General features: G+C 54.6%; 1 long non-coding RNA gene across 2 annotated transcripts; it reads right to left on the bottom strand.

The window, feature by feature from the left end:
* Window positions 1-9,329: 9,329 nt before the first annotated feature.
* On the bottom strand, window positions 9,330-16,884 carry LOC140458610 (uncharacterized). 2 transcript variants are annotated; one of them, XR_011953610.1, is made up of 4 exons: window positions 16,761-16,884; window positions 15,893-15,977; window positions 15,673-15,788; window positions 9,330-9,479 (listed from the first exon to the last, which is right to left on the bottom strand). It is a non-coding gene; the product is annotated as an uncharacterized lncRNA (long non-coding RNA). The 2 variants fall into 2 exon arrangements; XR_011953609.1 differs by lacking the exon at window positions 16,761-16,884 and having other exon boundaries at window positions 15,893-16,116.
* Window positions 16,885-18,427: the final 1,543 nt, after the last annotated feature.

Below are 18,427 nucleotides of genomic sequence, written 5' to 3'. Positions count from 1 at the left end.
AGCGAGGGAGGGACACACACACACACACAGCGAGGGAGGGACACACACAGCGAGGGAGGGACAAACACACACACACACACACACACACACACACAGAGTGAGGCGTCACGCACACAGCGAGGGAGGGACATGCACGCACACAGCGAGGGAGGGACACGCACACACAAACACACTCACTCACGAGGGAGGGGCACGCACACACACACACACACGAGGGAGGGACACGCACACACACACGACGGAGGGACAGGCACACGCACACACACACACGAGGGAGGGACACGCACACACACACACATGAGGGAGGGACACAAACACAGTGAGGGACACACACAGCGAGGGAGGGACACGCACACACACAGCGAGGAAGGGACACGCACACACACACATACACGAGGGAGGGAAACGCACAAACACAGCGAGGGAGGGACACGCACACACACAGCGAGGGAGGGACACGCACACACACAGCGAGGGAGGGACACGCACACACACAGCGAGGGAGGGACATGCACACACACAGCGAGAGAGGGACACGCGCACACACAGCGAGGGAGTGACACACACACACACAGCAAGGGGGACACACACAGCGAGGGAGCAATACGCTCATATAGAGCGAGGGAGGGACACACTCGCAATCATTGAGGGGGGCACGCACACAGCGAGGGAGGGCCACGCACACACAGCGAGGGAGGGCCACGCACACACAGCGAGGGAGGGACACGCACACACAGCGAGGGAGGGACACGCACACACGAGGGAGGGACACGCACACACACAGCGAGGGAGGGACATGCACACACAACGAGGGAGGGATACACACACACAGCGACGGAGGGACGCACGCACACTCACTGCGAGGGAGGGACGCACGCGCGCGCACACACTGCGAGGGAGGGACGCGCGCGCACGCACACTGCGAGGGAGGGACGCGCGCGCGTGCACACACTGCGAGGGAGGGACGCGCGCGCGCGCACACTGCGAGGGAGGGACGCGCGCGCGCACACTCTGCGAGGGAGGGACGCGCGCGCGCACACTCACTGCGAGGGAGGGACGCGCGCTCACTCACTGCGAGGGAGGGACGCGCGCACACTCACTGCGAGGGAGGGACGCGCGCACACTCACTGCGAGGGAGGGACGCGCGCACACTCACTGCGAGGGAGGGACGCGCGCACACTCACTGCGAGGGAGGGACGCGCGCACACTCACTGCGAGGGAGGGACGCGCGCACACTCACTGCGAGGGAGGGACGCGCGCACACTCACTGCGAGGGAGGGACGCGCGCACACTCACTGCGAGGCAGGGACGCGCGCACACTCACTGCGAGGCAGGGACGCGCGCACACTCAATGCGAGGGAGGGACGCGCGCACACTCACTGCGAAGGAAGGGACGCGCGCACACTCACTGCGAGGGAGGGACACACACACACACACACACAGTGAGGGAGGGAAACACACACACACACACACACACACAGTGAGGGAGAGACACACACACACACACACACACAGCGAGGGAGGGAAACACACACACACACAGACAGCGAGGGAGGGACACGCACACACACACACACATGAGGGAGGGACACGCACACAGTGAGGGACACACACAGCGAGGGAGGGACACGCACACACACAGCGAGGAAGGGACACGCACACACACAGCGAGGAAGGGACACGCACACACACATACACGAGGGAGGGACACACACACACACACACACACACACACACACATCCAAGAGGGATGGACACGAACACACACACACACACACACACACTGAAAAGGGACACGCACGCACACAGCGATGGAGGGACACGCACACACACAGGGAGGGAGGGACACGCACGCACACACACACACACATACACGAGGGAGGGACACGCACACACACACACACATGAGGGAGGGACACGCACACAGTGAGGGACACACACAGCGAGGGAGGGACACGCACACACACAGCGAGGAAGGGACACGCACACACACAGCGAGGAAGGGACACGCACACACACATACACGAGGGAGGGACACACACACACACACACACACACACACACACATCCAAGAGGGATGGACACAAACACACACACACACACACACACACTGAAAAGGGACACGCACGCACACAGCGATGGAGGGACACGCACACACACAGGGAGGGAGGGACACGCACGCACACACACACACACATACACGAGGGAGGGACACGCACGCACACACACACACATACACGAGGGAGGGACACGCACGCACACACAAACACATACACGAGGGAGGGACACGCACGAACACAGCAAGGAAGGGACACGCACGCACGCGCACACACTGCGAGGGAGGGACGCGCGCGCGCACACACTGCGAGGGAGGGACGCGCGCGCGCACACACACTGCGAGGGAGGGACGCGCGCGCGCACACTCACTGCGAGGGAGGGACGCGCGCGCGCACACTCACTGCGAGGGAGGGACGCGCACACTCACTGCGAGGGAGGGACGCGCGCGCGCACACTCACTGCGAGGGAGGGACGCGCGCGCGCACACTCACTGCGAGGGAGGGTCGCGCGCGCGCACACTCACTGCGAGGGAGGGACGCGCGCGCGCACACTCACTGCGAGGGAGGGACGCGCGCGCGCACACTCACTGCGAGGGAGGGACGCGCGCGCGCACACTCACTGCGAGGGAGGGACGCGCGCGCGCACACTCACTGCGAGGGAGGGACGCGCGCGCGCACACTCACTGCGAGGGAGGGACGCGCGCGCGCACACTCACTGCGAGGGAGGGACGCGCGCGCGCACACTCACTGCGAGGGAGGGACGCGCGCGCGCACACTCACTGCGAGGGAGGGACGCGCGCGCACACACTCACTGCGAGGGAGGGAAGTGCGCGCGCACAAAATGCGAGGGAGGGACGCGCGCGTGCGCACACACTGCGAGGGAGGGACGCGCGCGCGCGCCCACACTGCGAGGGAGGGACGCGCGCGCGCGCACACACTGCGAGGGAGGGACGCGCGCGCGCGCGCACACTGCGAGGGAGGGACGCGCACACTCACTGCGCGGGAGGGACGCGCGCACACTCACTGCGCGGGAGGGACGCGCGCACACTCACTGCGAGGGAGGGACGCGCGCACACTCACTGCGAGGGAGGGACGCGCGCGCGCACACACTGCGAGGGAGGGACGCGCGCGTGCGCACTCACTGCGAGGGAGGGACGCGCGCGTGCGCACTCACTGCGAGGGAGGGACGCGCGCGCGCACACACTGCGAGGGAGGGACGCGCGCGTGCGCACACACTGCGAGGGAGGGACGCGCGCGCACACACACACTGCGAGGGAGGGACGCGCGCGCGCGCACACTCTGCGAGGGAGGGACGCGCGCGCGCGCACTCTGCGATGGAGGGACGCGCGCGCGCGCACACACGGCGAGGGAGGAACGCGCGCGCGCACACACACTGCGCGGGAGGGACGCGCACACTCACTGCGCGGGAGGGACGCGCACACTCACCGCGCGGCAGGGACGCGCACACTCACCGCGCGGGAGGGACGCGCACACTCACCGCGCGGGAGGGACGCGCACACTCACCGCGCGGGAGGGACGCGCACACTCACCGCGCGGGAGGGACGCGCACACTCACTCCGAGGGGGGACGCGCACACTCACCGCGAGGGAGGGACGCGCACACTCACCGCGCGGGGGGACCCGCACACTCACTGCGCGCGAGGGACGCGCACACTCACTGCGCGCGAGGGACGCGCACACTCACTGCGCGTGAGGGACGCGCACACTCGCTGCGCGCGAGGGACGCGCACACTCACTGCGCGCGAGGGATGCGCACACTCTCTGCGCGCGAGGGACACGCACACTCACAGCAAGGGAGGGATCCACATACACACAGCGAGGGAGGGACACACACAAACACGAGAGAGGGATAAGCACATACAGCGAGGGAGGGACACGCGCACACAGCGAGTGAGGGACACACACAAACACGAGGGAAGGACACGAACACACACACAGCATAAGGGACACACACACAGCGAGAGCGACGCGCATGCAATGAGAGAGGGTCACGCGCACACACACACACTCACACTCACAAAGCGAGGGAGGGACACACAGACACACAGTTAGTGAGTGAGTGATACGCATACACACACAAACAGAGCGAGGGGAGGACACCCTCACACACTGCAAGAGGGCCATAAATAATCACAGCAAGAGGAGCACACACACGCACACACAGCGAGGGACGGACACGCACACACACACAGCGAGGGAGGGACATGCACACACACAGCGAGGGAGGGACACGCACACAAACAGCGAGGGAGAGACACACACACATACACACACCGTGGGAGGGACACGCACACACACACAGCGAGAGAGAGAGACACACACACACATACACACACCGAGGGAGGGATACGCACACACACACAGCGAGAGAGAGAGAGAGAGACACACACACACACACCCCGAGGGAGGGACACGCACACACACCGAGGGAGGGACACGCACACACACAGCGAGGGAGGGAGATGCATACACACTGCAAGTGGGAGACACGCACAAACTGCAAGGGAGGGACACACACGCTCACTGCAAGGGAGAGACACGCACACACACACACACACACACACAACGAAGGAGGGACACGCACTCACACAGCGAGGGAGGGACACACACACACACAGCGAGGGAGGGACACACACACACACAGCGAGGGAGGGACACACACACACACAGCGAGGGAGGGACACACACACACACACACACACAAACACACACACACACACACACACAGCGAGGGAGGGACACACACACACGCAGCGAGGGAGGGACACACACACACACAGCGAGGGAGGGACACACACACACACACACACACACAAACACACACACACACAGCGAGGGAGGGACACACACACACAGCGAGGGAGGGTCTCACACACACACACACACACACACACACACACACAGCGAGGGAGGGACACACACACACACACACACACACACACAGCGAGGGAGGGACACACACACACACAGCGAGGGAGGGACACACACACACACAGCGAGGGAGGGACATACACACACACACACAGCGAGGGAGGGACACACACACAGCGAGGGAGGGACACACACACAGCGAGGGAGGGACACACACACACACACACACACACAGTGAGGGGTCACGCACACAGTGAGGGAGGGACGCGCACACTCGCTGCGCGGGAGGGACGCGCACACTCGCTGCGCGGGAGGGACGCGCACACTCGCTGCGCGGGAGGGACGCGCACACTCGCCGCGCGGGAGGGACGCGCACACTCGCCGCGCGGGAGGGACGCGCACAGTCGCCGCGCGGGAGGGACGCGCACACTCACCGCGCGGGAGGGACGCGCACACTCACCGCGCGGGAGGGACGCGCACACTCACCGCGCGGGAGGGACGCGCACACTCACCGCGCGGGAGTGACACGCACACTCACCGCGCGGGAGGGACGCGCACACTCACCGCGCGGGAGGGACGCGCACACTCACCGCGCGGGAGGGACGCGCACACTCACCGCGCGGGAGGGACGCGCACACTCACCGCGCGGGAGGGACGCGCACACTCACCGCGCGGGAGGGACGCGCACACTCACCGCGCGGGAGGGACGCGCACACTCACCGCGCGGGAGGGACGCGCACACTCACCGCGCGGGAGGGACGCGACACTCACCGCGCGGGAGGGACGCGCACACTCACCGCGCGGGAGGGACGCGCACACTCACCGCGCGGGAGGGACGCGCACACTCACCGCGCGGGAGGGACGCGCACACTCACCGCGCGGGAGGGACGCGCACACTCACCGCGCGGGAGGGACGCGCACACTCACCGCGCGGGAGGGACGCGCACACTCACCGCGCGGGAGGGACGCGCACACTCACCGCGAGGGAGCGACGCGCACACTCACCGCGAGGGAGGGACGCGCACACTCACCGCGAGGGAGGGACGTGCACACTCACCGCGAGGGAGGGACGCGCACACTCACCGCGAGGGAGGGACGCGCACACTCACCGCGAGGGGGGACGCGCACACTCACCGCGAGGGAGGGACGCGCACACTCACTGCGAGGGAGGGACGCGCACACTCACTGCGCGGGGGGACGCGCACACTCACTGCGCGCGAGGGACGCGCACACTCACTGCGCGCGAGGGTCGCGCACACTCACTGCGCGCGAGGGACGCGCACACTCACTGCGCGCGAGGGACACGCACACTCACAGCAAGGGAGGGATCCACATACACACAGCGAGGGAGGGACACACACAAACACGAGAGAGGGATAAGCACATACAGCGAGGGAGGGACACACGCACACAGCGAGTGAGGGACACACACAAACACGAGGGAGGGACACGAACACACACACAGCATAAGGGACACACACACAGCGAGAGCAACGCGCATGCAATGAGAGAGGGTCACGCGCACACACACACACTCACACTCACAAAGCGAGGGAGGGACACACAGACACACAGTTTTTGAGTGAGTGATACGCATACACACACAAACAGAGCGAGGGGAGGACACCCTCACACACTGCAAGAGGGCCATAAATAATCACAGCAAGAGGAGCACACACACGCACACACAGCGAGGGACGGACACGCACACACACACAGCGAGGGAGGGACATGCACACACACAGCGAGGGAGGGACACGCACACACACAGCGAGGGAGAGACACACACACATACACACACACACCGAGGGAGGGATACGCACACACACACAGCGAGAGAGAGAGAGAGAGACACACACACACACACCCCGAGGGAGGGACACGCACACACACCGAGGGAGGGACACGCACACACACAGCGAGGGAGGGAGATGCATACACACTGCAAGTGGGAGACACGCACAAACTGCAAGGGAGGGACACACACGCTCACTGCAAGGGAGGGACACACACACACACACACACACACACACACACACACACAGCGAGGGAGGGACACACACACACAGCGAGGGAGGGACACACACACACACACAGCGAGGGAGGGACACACACACACACACACACACACACACACACACAGCGAGGGAGGGACGGACACACACACAGCGAGGGAGGGACACACACACACACACACACACACACACAGCGAGGGAGGGACACACACACAGCGAGGGAGGGACACACACACACACACACACACACACACACACAGTGAGGGGTCACGCACACAGTGAGGGAGGGACGCGCACGCACACACACACACACATACACGAGGGAGGGACGCACACACTCACTGCGAGGGAGGGACGCGCACACTCACTGCGAGGGAGGGACGCGCACACTCACTGCGAGGGAGGGACGCGCACACTCACTGCGAGGGAGGGACGCGCACACTCACTGCGAGGGAGGGACGCGCGCAAACACGAGAGAGGGATAAGCACATACAGCGAGGGAGGGACACACGCACACAGCAAGTGAGGGACACGGACACACGCACAGCATAAGGGACACACACACAGCGAGAGCGACGCGCACACAATGAGAGAGGGTCACGCGCACACACACACACTCACAAAGCGAGGGAGGGACACACAGACACACAGTTAGTGAGTGAGTTATACGCATACACACACAAAAAGAGCGAGGGGAGGACACCCTCACACACTGCAAGAGGGCCATTAATAATCACAGCAAGAGGAGCACACACACACACACACACACACACACACACAGCGTGGGTGGGACACGCACACACACAGCGAGGTTGAGACACGCACACACACAGCGAGGTTGAGACACGCAGACACAGCGAGGGTGGGACATGTGCTCAGAAAGCGAGAGGGGACACACACAGACAGTGAGGGAGGGAGACATGCAGACATATGCACACACAAACACACACACACACACACAGAGTGAGGGAGGGATGCGCACGCGCACACAGTGAGGGAGGGACACGCTCACACACACAGTGAGGAGAGTTACACTCACACAGCGAGGGAAGGGGATACACACGCATACACACACACACACAGAACAATGGAGGGACACGTGCACACACAGTGATGTGTCTCCTCGGACGTGTAATCGTCCAGCTCTCACTCCAGTCTGCTCCCTCACAGGGTCACCGTCTCTGTGACTCCCAGGTACAACTAGGCCTCGATCCTCAGTGCTGATTTCGATTCTCCCAGGTGTGAGTCAGCTTCAAGCCCCTGCTCCAGGTTGCTCCCTCACACGGTCCCTCCCTCTGTGACTTGGTGCTGATTTCGAGCCTCCTGCTCTGCTTTTTATCCAAATCCAAGTCCCAGTCGGCCTTGACCCTTGCTGCTGATTTATATTCTCCCGCTCTGTGCTGCTCTCTCTCAGGTTCCCTCCCCTTGTGATTCCCAGGTAATGGTAGGCCTCAAGCCTCAGCTGAGATTTATAACATCCCATTCCACACTGCTCTCTAACAGGATCGCCGTTGTACCTGGAAGACAGTGGGAAAGAGGAGCATTAGACAGAGTAGAGGGTGTTACAGTGATTGAGGGAGCTGTAGGGGATGAAACAGGTTATCTGGGGAGCTAGGCTGACCTGCAGTAACTAAAGAACGTTACTGGAAGATACAGCGAGAGTTTGAGACACTGAAGAAGGCAAAGGAAATAGAGAGATGGTGGCTTGTTCATGACGGAGCTTTGTAGAGTCGAAAGGGCTTCAAAGTTTGTGAGAAGATTTGTAGCTCAGGAGCTCGTTGTTGTGGTTCTGTTCGCCGAGTTGGGAATTTGTGTTGCAGACGTTTCGTCCCCTGTCTAGGTGACATCCTCAGTGCTTGGGAGCCTCCCGTGAAGCGCTTCTGTGATGTTTCCTCCAGCATTTATAGTGGTTTGAATCTGCTGCTTCCGGTTGTCACTTCCAGCTGTCCACTGCAGTGGCCGGTATATTGGGTCCAGGTCGATGTGCTTATTGATTGAATCTGTGGATGAGTGCCATGCCTCTAGGAATTCCCTGGCTGTTCTCTGTTTGGCTTGTCCTATAATACTAGTTTTGTACCAGTCGAATTCATGTTGCTTGTCACCTGCGTGTGTGGCTACGAAGGATAGCTGGTCGTGTCGTTTCATAGCTAGTTGGTGTTCATGGATACAGATCGTTAGCTGTCTTCCTGTTTGTCCTATGTAGTGTTTTGTGCAGTCCTTGCATGGGATTTTGTACACTACATTGGTTTTGCTCATGTTGGGTATTGGGTCCTTCGTCCTGGTGAGTTGTTGTCTGAGAGTGGCTGTTGGTTTGTGTGCTGTTATCAGTCCTAGTGGTCGCAGTAGTCTGGCTGTCAGTTCCGAAATGTTCTTGATGTATGGTAGTGTGGCTAGTCCTTTGGGTCGTGGCATGTCCTCGTTCCATTGTCTTTCCCTGAGGCATCTGTGGATGAAATTGTGTGGAGTTTGACCCCACCCCGCAGCTCACCAATAGGATAAACAACACACTGAGAAACCTACAAAAACAAAACGGACAGATAACCAGATTTGACCTACACAGAATGAGACCTGAAAGCAACAACACCCTCAGATTCTATGGACTACATAAAGTGCACAAACCAGCCATCCCACTCAGACCCATAGTATCACTCCCAGGGACACCATCACACAAACTGGTTAAAGAACTACAGCAGAAACTGAAACACCTGATCAGCGGATCCAGACAATCTGTACAATCAACACAGGAATTCTTGGACATCATCAGAAATATACACATCGACAAGGAAGAAACCATGGTCTCATTCGATGTAACGGCACTGTTCACCTCTATCGACAAAACCCTAGCCAGGGAAACAATAGCCAACCTGCTGGACATACAGAACAGACAACAGGACGTTGAACCTATCAACAAAGACGGCATACTTAAACTACTGGACTTGTGCCTCACAACACACTTCACATTCAACAACCAAATATACGAACAAATCAACGGCACACCCATGGGCTCACCGATCTCTGGACTCATAGCAGAAGCGGCAATGCAAAGATTAGAACAAACAGTCTTACCGCAAATTCAACCCAAACTCTGGGTCAGATATGTAGATGACACCTTTGTAATCATTAAAAACACAGAAATATAGAACACACACCGGATCATCAACGCCACACTCACAGGAATCCAATTCACTAGAGAGGAAGAAAAGGACAACCAACTCCCATTCCTAGACGTGACTGTACAGAGAACACCGAACGGAGAATTCACCACAAAGGTATACACGAAAGCCACAAACACACAGACCGAGTCCTGAACTATGAAAGCAATCACCCCAACAAACACAAAGGTAGTTGCATCAAGACATTGTTCAAAAGGGCCACAACACACTGCAGTACATCAGAACTGCAAAAAGAGGAAGAAGAACACCTATACAATGTATTCACCAAAAACGGATACCCCCACAATTTCATTAGGGATTGTCTGTATGGATTTGCTACACGACTGTCCTCTGATATTGATGAGGGCAGTGCAGATGATGTGGTTTATATGGAGTTCATTAAGGTCTTTGACAAGGTCCCACACGGAAGGCTGGTCCAAAAGGGAAGATCCCATGGGATCCAAGGTAAGTTGGTAAATTGGGTCCACAATTGGTGGAGGGTTGGTTTTGTGATTGAAAGCCTTTGCCCAGCGGGTGTACCACAGGGATCTGTGCAGGAACCATTGCTGTTCATTATGGACATTAATCACTCGGATGTGAAAGCAGAAGGTAACATTAGTAGGTTTGCAGATGACATGACAGGTGAGGGTGTTGTCCACAGTGAGGGGGATGGACTCAGGCTGCAGTCTGATATCGATCAGATGATAAACTGAGCAGAGTAATGGCAGACGGAGTTTACTTCTGATCACTGTGAGGTAATGCACAGTGGGAAGTCTCATAAGCGAAGGGTATACATCATGAATGGTAGGTCCTCCTGGAGAACTGAGGAATACAGGGACCTTGGTGGGCAAGTCCCTGGATGTCTGAAGGTGTCAGCACAGGTAGACAGGATGGGGAATACACCTGAACTGGGAACAGGAGGGGGACCCACATCCTGGTGGGGAACGTTGCTGGAGCTGCTCGAGAGGATTTAAACTCGTCTGGCAGGGCTGGGTGACCCCAAAGAGTCGTAAGGTCAGAAAGAAAGTTGAGGCTGGTACAAATGTTGAAGAGAGGAATATAAGGAGACAAGGGAGGGCAAGGACATAGCAGACAATGAGGGAAAACTGGGGGATTAAACTGCAGTTATTTCAATACAAAGGGCCAGACAGATAAGGCAGATGAACCCAGAACATGGATGGGAACATGGGATTGGGATCCCATAGATATTACAGAAACACAGCTGAGGGAGCAACAGGAGCAGCAGCTCAATGTTCCGGAGACAGATACTTCAGGAAGGATAGAACAGGAGGGAAAACAGGAGGAGAGCGGGTGGGTTTGATTGGGGGAAACATCCCAGCAGTACCTAGAGGGAGGATTCATGTAGGATCGCCCAGTTAAACGATATTAGTGGAACCGAGAAATAAAAATTGGTCATTAGTTTTCTACGGTCAGACTACAGCGATAGGCAACGGGAGATGGAGGAGCAAATATGTCAGGAGATTTCAGATATCTCTTAGAATAATAGGGTTGTAATGATAGGGGATCTTAACCGTTCCAAACCTGGACTGGGATTGCTACTAAGTTAAGCATTTGGATGGAAGGAATTTGTTTAGTGTGTTCCGAAAACTCCCAGTCATTATGTAAATGGCCCAACTGGAGAATGGGGATAAACCTGACCTCCCCTTGGGAAACAAGGTCGGGAACAGGACTGAGGTGTTAGTGGGGGAGCACTTTGGAAAGTTACCACAATTGTATTAGCTGGAAAATAGCGATGGAAAAGGACAGGCCTGGTCCACAAGTTAAAGTTATTCAATGGAGCAAGATAGTATTAGACAGGAATTTTTAAAGTAGATCTGGGAAGGCTATTTGCAGATAAAGGGAAGTCTGGCAAGTAGGAATATTTTAAAACCGAGATAAAAGGAGCGTTCAGCGCCAGCATGTTCCTGTTAGTGTGCAGCTCAATGCTGACTGAATTAGGAAACACTGGCTGAGTTTCGAGGCTGTGGTCAAGGAAAAAAAGGGGTCACATGTCAGATATAACTGGCTGACTCAAGGGAATCCCTTCAGGAGCATTGGGACTGTAGAAATACACTTAGGATGGAAATCAGGAATGTAAAAAGGGGACACGAGATCGCTTTGGCAGAGAAAGTTAAGGAGAATCCAAAGAGACTCTACAAGTGTATTAAGAGCAAAAGAAGAGCTCGGGACAAACCCGGTCTCCTTAATGATCAATGAAGGCAACGATGTGTGAAACGACAAGATCCAAAACAAATATTTCACTTTGGAACTTACTGTGGATAAAGACTGGGGGGCTCGGGGAACTAAACAGTGTTTGGCCTGACCACTATTGGAATACTGTGTGTAATTCTGGTCTCAATGCCACAGGAAGGATATCGTGGAACATGAAAGGGTTCAGAAGAAATGACCAAAGATGTTGCCTGGGTTGGAGGGTTTGTGCTTCAGGGAAAAGCCTGAATAGGCTGGGGCTGTTTTCAGTTGAACATGGGAGGCTGAGGAGTTAACCGATAAAGGGTGTTTAAAATCATGGTGGGCATCGACAGGGTCAATAGACAAGGTCATTTCCCCAGGCGAGGGAAACTTTCAAAGGGGTCTAAAGGACAACTGGCTCTCACAGAGTGGATGGAATAAGCTGCCAGAGCAAATAGTGGAGGCTGATAGAAATACATTTAAAAGGCATGTGGATGGGTGTATGAATAGCAAAGGTTTATGGGGATATTGGGAAAATTGTGGCAAATGTGACTAGAAATGTCATGCAGGAGTTGGTCCGAAGGGCCTGTTTCGTGCTGTACATCTCTATGACTCAATGTCTTGAAATGAGTCCACATTATAGAAAAGGAGGTGCTCAAGGTTTTAAAACACAAAGGTAGATAAATCCCCAGGACCTGATCAAATGGATCTCAGGACATTGTGGGAAGCTGGTGAAGAAATTGTAGGCCCCCTAGCAGATATATTTGTACCATAGAGAGCTATGTGTGATAGGCAGGTAGACTGGAGGGTGGCATTGTGGACAGTGAAGGTTTTCTGAGATTACAAAGGGATCCTGATGAAATGTGTGAATGGCTGAAAAACTGTAGATGGAGTTCAATCTGAATAAATGCGAGGAAATGCATTTGGTACAACAAACACATGCAGGACTTATACAATTAATGGCAAAACCTTCGGTAGTGTTGTAGAACAGAGAGAACTCAGGGTTCAGCTACATAATTCTTTGAAGTTTGCAACATGGAGAGACAGGATAGTTTAAAAAAAGGTGCTGGCCTCACTTGCTTTCATTGCTCAGTCCTTTGGATATCGGAGTTGGGAAGTCGCATTGAGATTATACAGGCCATTGGTGAGTCCTCTTCTGGAATACTGTGTCCAGTTCTGGTCGCCCAGTTATAGGAAGGATATTATTAAGTTGGAAAGGGTTGAGAGGAGGTTTACTGGGATGTGGCTGGGTACAAAAGGCTTCAGTATAAAGAAAGGCTGAATAGGTTGGTATTTTTCACTGAAACCTGAATGTTGACAGATGACCTCATAGAAGTTTATAAAATCATGAGGGGGATAGAGTTAATGGGAGTTATATTTCCCCTTGGACAGGGGAGTTTCAAGACAAGGCACTACATTTTTAAGTTTAGAGGAGAGACATTTTAAAAAAAGACATGAGGCACATTGTTACACAGAGGGTGGGTTGTGTGTGAAATGAACTTCCTAAGGAAGGGGTGAACATGGGGACAATTACAATGTTCAAAAGACATTTGGATTAGTACAGGAATAGGAAAGGTTTGAAGGGATATGACCCAGGAACAGGCAGGTGGGATGAGATCCGTTTTAGAGTATGGTTAGCGTTAACTGAACAGTGCGGTATGACTCCGACTATGAATATAATCTTTTGTCATTAATTAAGAAAGGCTACAAGAGAAAGCCAGGGAACTACAGACTGATGAGCGAGACATCAGGGTGGGTCAGTTGTTCGAGGTCATTCTGAGAGGTAGGCCTTGGAAAGACAAGGCCTAATTACAGACAGCCAGCATGGCTTTGTGCGTGGGATAACATGTCCCACAAACTTGACTGGAGTTTGCTCAAGATGTGACCAAAAAGATAGATGAAGGCAGAGCAACAGACGTTGTTTCTGGCTTCTGCAAACCCTTGTTCAGGGTGTAACATGATACATTGGTTAGTAAGGTTAGATCACAAGGGATCAGGGAGAGCTAGCCAACTGGATACAAAATGGGATGACAGTGGGAGACAGAGGGTGGGGGGAGAGGGTTGTTGTTCAGACTGGGGCCTCTGACCAGCGGTGTGCTGTAAGGACTGGTGCTGGGACCACTGTTGTGCACCACTTACATAAACAACTAGAGTGAAAATATAGGTGTCCCTGTTAGTATGTTTATGGATACCAAGATTAGTGGAAGAGTGGGCAGAGAATATAGTTATCGAAGGGGATGTTAATCAACTGGGCCAAGGAATGAAAGATGGAATTTAATTCAGGTATTGGATTTAGTTCAGACAAACCAGGGAGGACTAACACGGGTAATGGTTGGGCCCTGGGCAGTATTTTAGAAAAAAAGAGACACCAGGGGGTGCAGTTACATTGTTCCTTGGACTGGCATCACAGGGCGACAGGGTGTTGAAAGCGGCAATTGGCACACTTGTCTTCATTGGTCAGAGCATTGAGAACATGAGTTGGAGATATTGGTAACACTGTCGTCAATATTTCTCCTGGGCAGAGGAGGCCACGGGGTGACCTTATAAAGGTTTATGAAACTATGTATAGTCTAAGTAAGGTAAATTGCCAAGGGTAGGTGAGTCCAAAGCTAGAGGCATAAACGTGAGGTAAGAGAACAAGGATTTAAAGAGGGAGCTGAGGGGCAACATTATCCACAGAGGATGGTGCATGGATGGAATGGACTGCCAGAGGAAATGGTGAAAATAAGTACAATTACAACACGGAAAAGACACTCGGGCAGGTACATGGAGAGGAGAAGGTTTGAAGGGATATGGGCCAAACACAGGCAATTCCGACTCATTCCATTTAGGAAATCTCAGCCGAAAAGTCATGCAGCACAGAAACAGACCCGATGTCTCCAGTTCATGGAGGAGGAGACTATCGAGACAAGGCATGTTGTAGAGACTGAAGCAAGTTACAGCGATACGAATGGTCATCTGGACTGGAGGTTTCAAATATGTGAAATAATTGGTGAGAGGGGAGGAGATGACAGAGATAGGAACTGCTATAGAAGTTAGAATGATTAAAGGCACTGGTCATCAATACAAGCCATAGATACAGTGTTGGAGAGGGAATAGGGAACAGAAAGATCCCAGGCAGCATTACCACCCTCTCGTGGGAGGCCTGCTTTCCCCTCAGTTGTTCTGATGCTCCCTAAGAAAGCACAGGCCTGGACTGATAACTGGGAACTCTCGATGCTGTCTCATTACAACAAAACTTGCAGCAGGCGTGGTGATTGAGCCTGGGGTGTGTCTGTACTGTGCTCCCCCTGCAGCACTTTCTCTATGTCATGTCTTGTTAGCTGATGTTTGGATCCCTCTGCTCTGTGCACTGGAATGATCTTACCTGGCAGCAGGATTTATTGAAGACTCCCGACCTCCCTGACTTTGTCTTTCTGGCTGACCAACCATCGTCCCAACCAGTCGTTGGCCAGTCTATTGAGTCAAGAACACCATGGGTACCTGTAGAAGACACAGAAATAGGCAAAATGGGAAATTAGACGAATGCTTTGAAGGTTACACATACAGAATGGCACTGAGCCCACAGAGATCTGGAAAATCCTGACCTGTGTTGCCTCATCTCTCTGGAGTGGAGAATTCTGTTGGCTTATGATCTGGAGTAGCTTCAAAAGTGAGAGACGCTGACAGAGGCTGCAATTAGACACACACAGTGAGGGATACCACATGGAGAGGTACTGAGTCACATCACCAGAGTGCCGGCTCAAACAATTGTGCAGGAAGAAAGAGTTTTGATTCATGTTGCACTGTGATATACAAACTGTGAGCAGGTGAAGTGATGGCCTAGTGGCATTATTGTGTGAGAATTTATCCAGAAACTCAGCAAGTGTTCTCTGGACACAGGTTCAAATCCCACCATTGCAAATGATTGAGTGTGAAGTAAATGCTTCAAAAATGATGTAATTAAAAACCTGTAAGTGAGTATTAAACAATTGCTGATGTTAATAAAAATCCATCGGGTGCATTCCTGTCTTTAGTGAAGTAATCTGAGATGGGACTGGGATATCACAGGGATTACAGAAACAACAGCTGAGGGAGGGACAGGACAGGCAGCTCAATGTTCCAGGGGACAGATGCTGCAGGAAGGACAGAAGGGGAGCTGAGAGAGGAGGAGAGCTGCTGGTTCTGATGGGGTGAAACATCCCAGCAGGACTGAGAGAGGATATTCCTGCAGGACCGCCCAGTGACGCTGTGTTCGTGGAATTAATCAATAACAATGGGGCTTCCCTTTCCTCTGATTGTTCTACAGACCCCGAGAGCCCCGCCCTCCTGCACCTTGACCTTCTCAAGATGGCGGCCATTAGCGCTCACTCTTCCCTCAAACAAATGGCGGCCGTGACTCTGGGCCCCTTCCCTGATCAGAGACCGCCGCCTCCTGACCCAGGCCTGGAGGGTCTTTTTCGAGTTATTTTTAACCTGATTCCAGGACTTGTGAAATCTCTCCGCTCCTTTCTCCCAGCTTGGCTCCCACACAACAACTCTGAGCGCCGCTCTCTGAAGCTGATCGCAGCCGCTGCCGGAGAAAGCAGCTCCATGTCTATCTTTCTCAGTGACCTGATCAATGTGACAGTGCGCATGCTCTGTATGGAAACCAAACTGCGCGTGCGTCTGAGATTGCCAGTGAGTTTATCGACAATATTCATAACTGCACAGGATCATGGGTGAAATAATAGTCATTAACAAATGCTCTGTCGAGTTGCAATCATTGAGTGGTTTATATGCAAATAGATTGATCGATCCAATTTAACCATGCTAGCCAGATATGTAAATTACCAATTGTTCTGGGAGTTTCAAAATAAGTTTCTTACTCGACTTGTGTAAACCGACCTGTGAATTATTCTCAGCTCGTCCCCCTACACTATTTCAAAATCACCCATGTGTTTCTCTCAGGATTGTTTAAATCTCCCTAATGTACGTTATCAGATTCACATCTCAACTATTTCTTAAAAATCTCACATTGATTCATGGGAGAGGTGTCATGCTCCACTGTGTCGTGAGGATGATCAATTCTGCAAAATAGTTTGCTTTCTGACCAATCCTGAAGCGTTCAACCCCGAGAATGCTTTGGTCCCGCTCCTCACTCACTCTGGTTGGCGGACCGGCCGCTGCTCGGTCCTCCAGTCCAGCCCCTTCCTCCCAATTGCAGAGTTGATTCAGGCGTGACTCAGCAGGCTCAGGGACAAGGGAAGTTAGAGTCGATGCCTTGTGATATCTTGAAACTATCCCGAATCTTGGATCGAGAGGCCTGAGAGGTGCAGGTGTCCCGAAGATATTCCCTAAAGTGCTCTGCTCGGAGGTGTCCAGTCTCCCCAATGTAGAGGAGACCGCATCGGGAGCAACGGATACAATAAATGATATTACTGGATGTGCAGGCAAAACTTTGAGGTAATTGGAAGGCTCCTTTAGGGCCTTGGATAGAGGTGAGGGAGGTAGTGTGGGCGCAGGTTTTGCAATTCCTGCAGTGGCAGGGGAAGGTGCCAGATTGGGAGTGTGGGTAGTGGGGGGGCGTGGACCTGACCAGGTAGTCATGGAGGGAACGGTCTTTGCGGAAGTCAGAAAGGGGTGGGGAGGGAAATATATCCCTGGTGGTGGAGTCTGTTTTGAGGTGGCAGAAATGTCGGCGGATGATTTCGTTTATGCGAAGGTTGGTAGGGTGGAAGGTGAGCACCAGGGGCGTTTTGTCCTTGTTATGTTTGAAGGGGTGGGGTCTGAGTGCAGAGGTGTGGGTTGTGGACGAGATGCATTGGAGGGCATCTTTAACCATGTGGGAAGGGAAATTGTGGTCTCTAAAGAAGGAGGCCACCTGGTGTGTTGTGTGGTGAAACTGATCCTCCTGGGAGCAGATACAGCAGAGGCGGAGGAATTGGGAATACCGGATGGCATTTTTGCAAGAGGTAGGGTGGGAACAGGTGTAATCCAGGTAGCTGTGGGAGTCGGTGGGTTTGTAAAAAATATCAGTGTCAAGTCGATCATTATTAATGGAGATGGAGAGGTGTAGGAAGGGGAGGGTGGTGTCAGAGATGGTCCAGGTAAATTTAAGGTCAGGGTGGAATGTGTTGGTGAAGTTGATGAATTGCTCAACC

Source organism: Chiloscyllium punctatum, chromosome 33 (genome assembly GCF_047496795.1).
Source record: "Chiloscyllium punctatum isolate Juve2018m chromosome 33, sChiPun1.3, whole genome shotgun sequence".
In the NCBI taxonomy this organism is placed as follows: Eukaryota; Metazoa; Chordata; class Chondrichthyes; order Orectolobiformes; family Hemiscylliidae; genus Chiloscyllium; species Chiloscyllium punctatum.
Note: the sequence above shows the minus strand (reverse complement) of the source record. Positions and strands in the feature narration are given on the sequence as shown.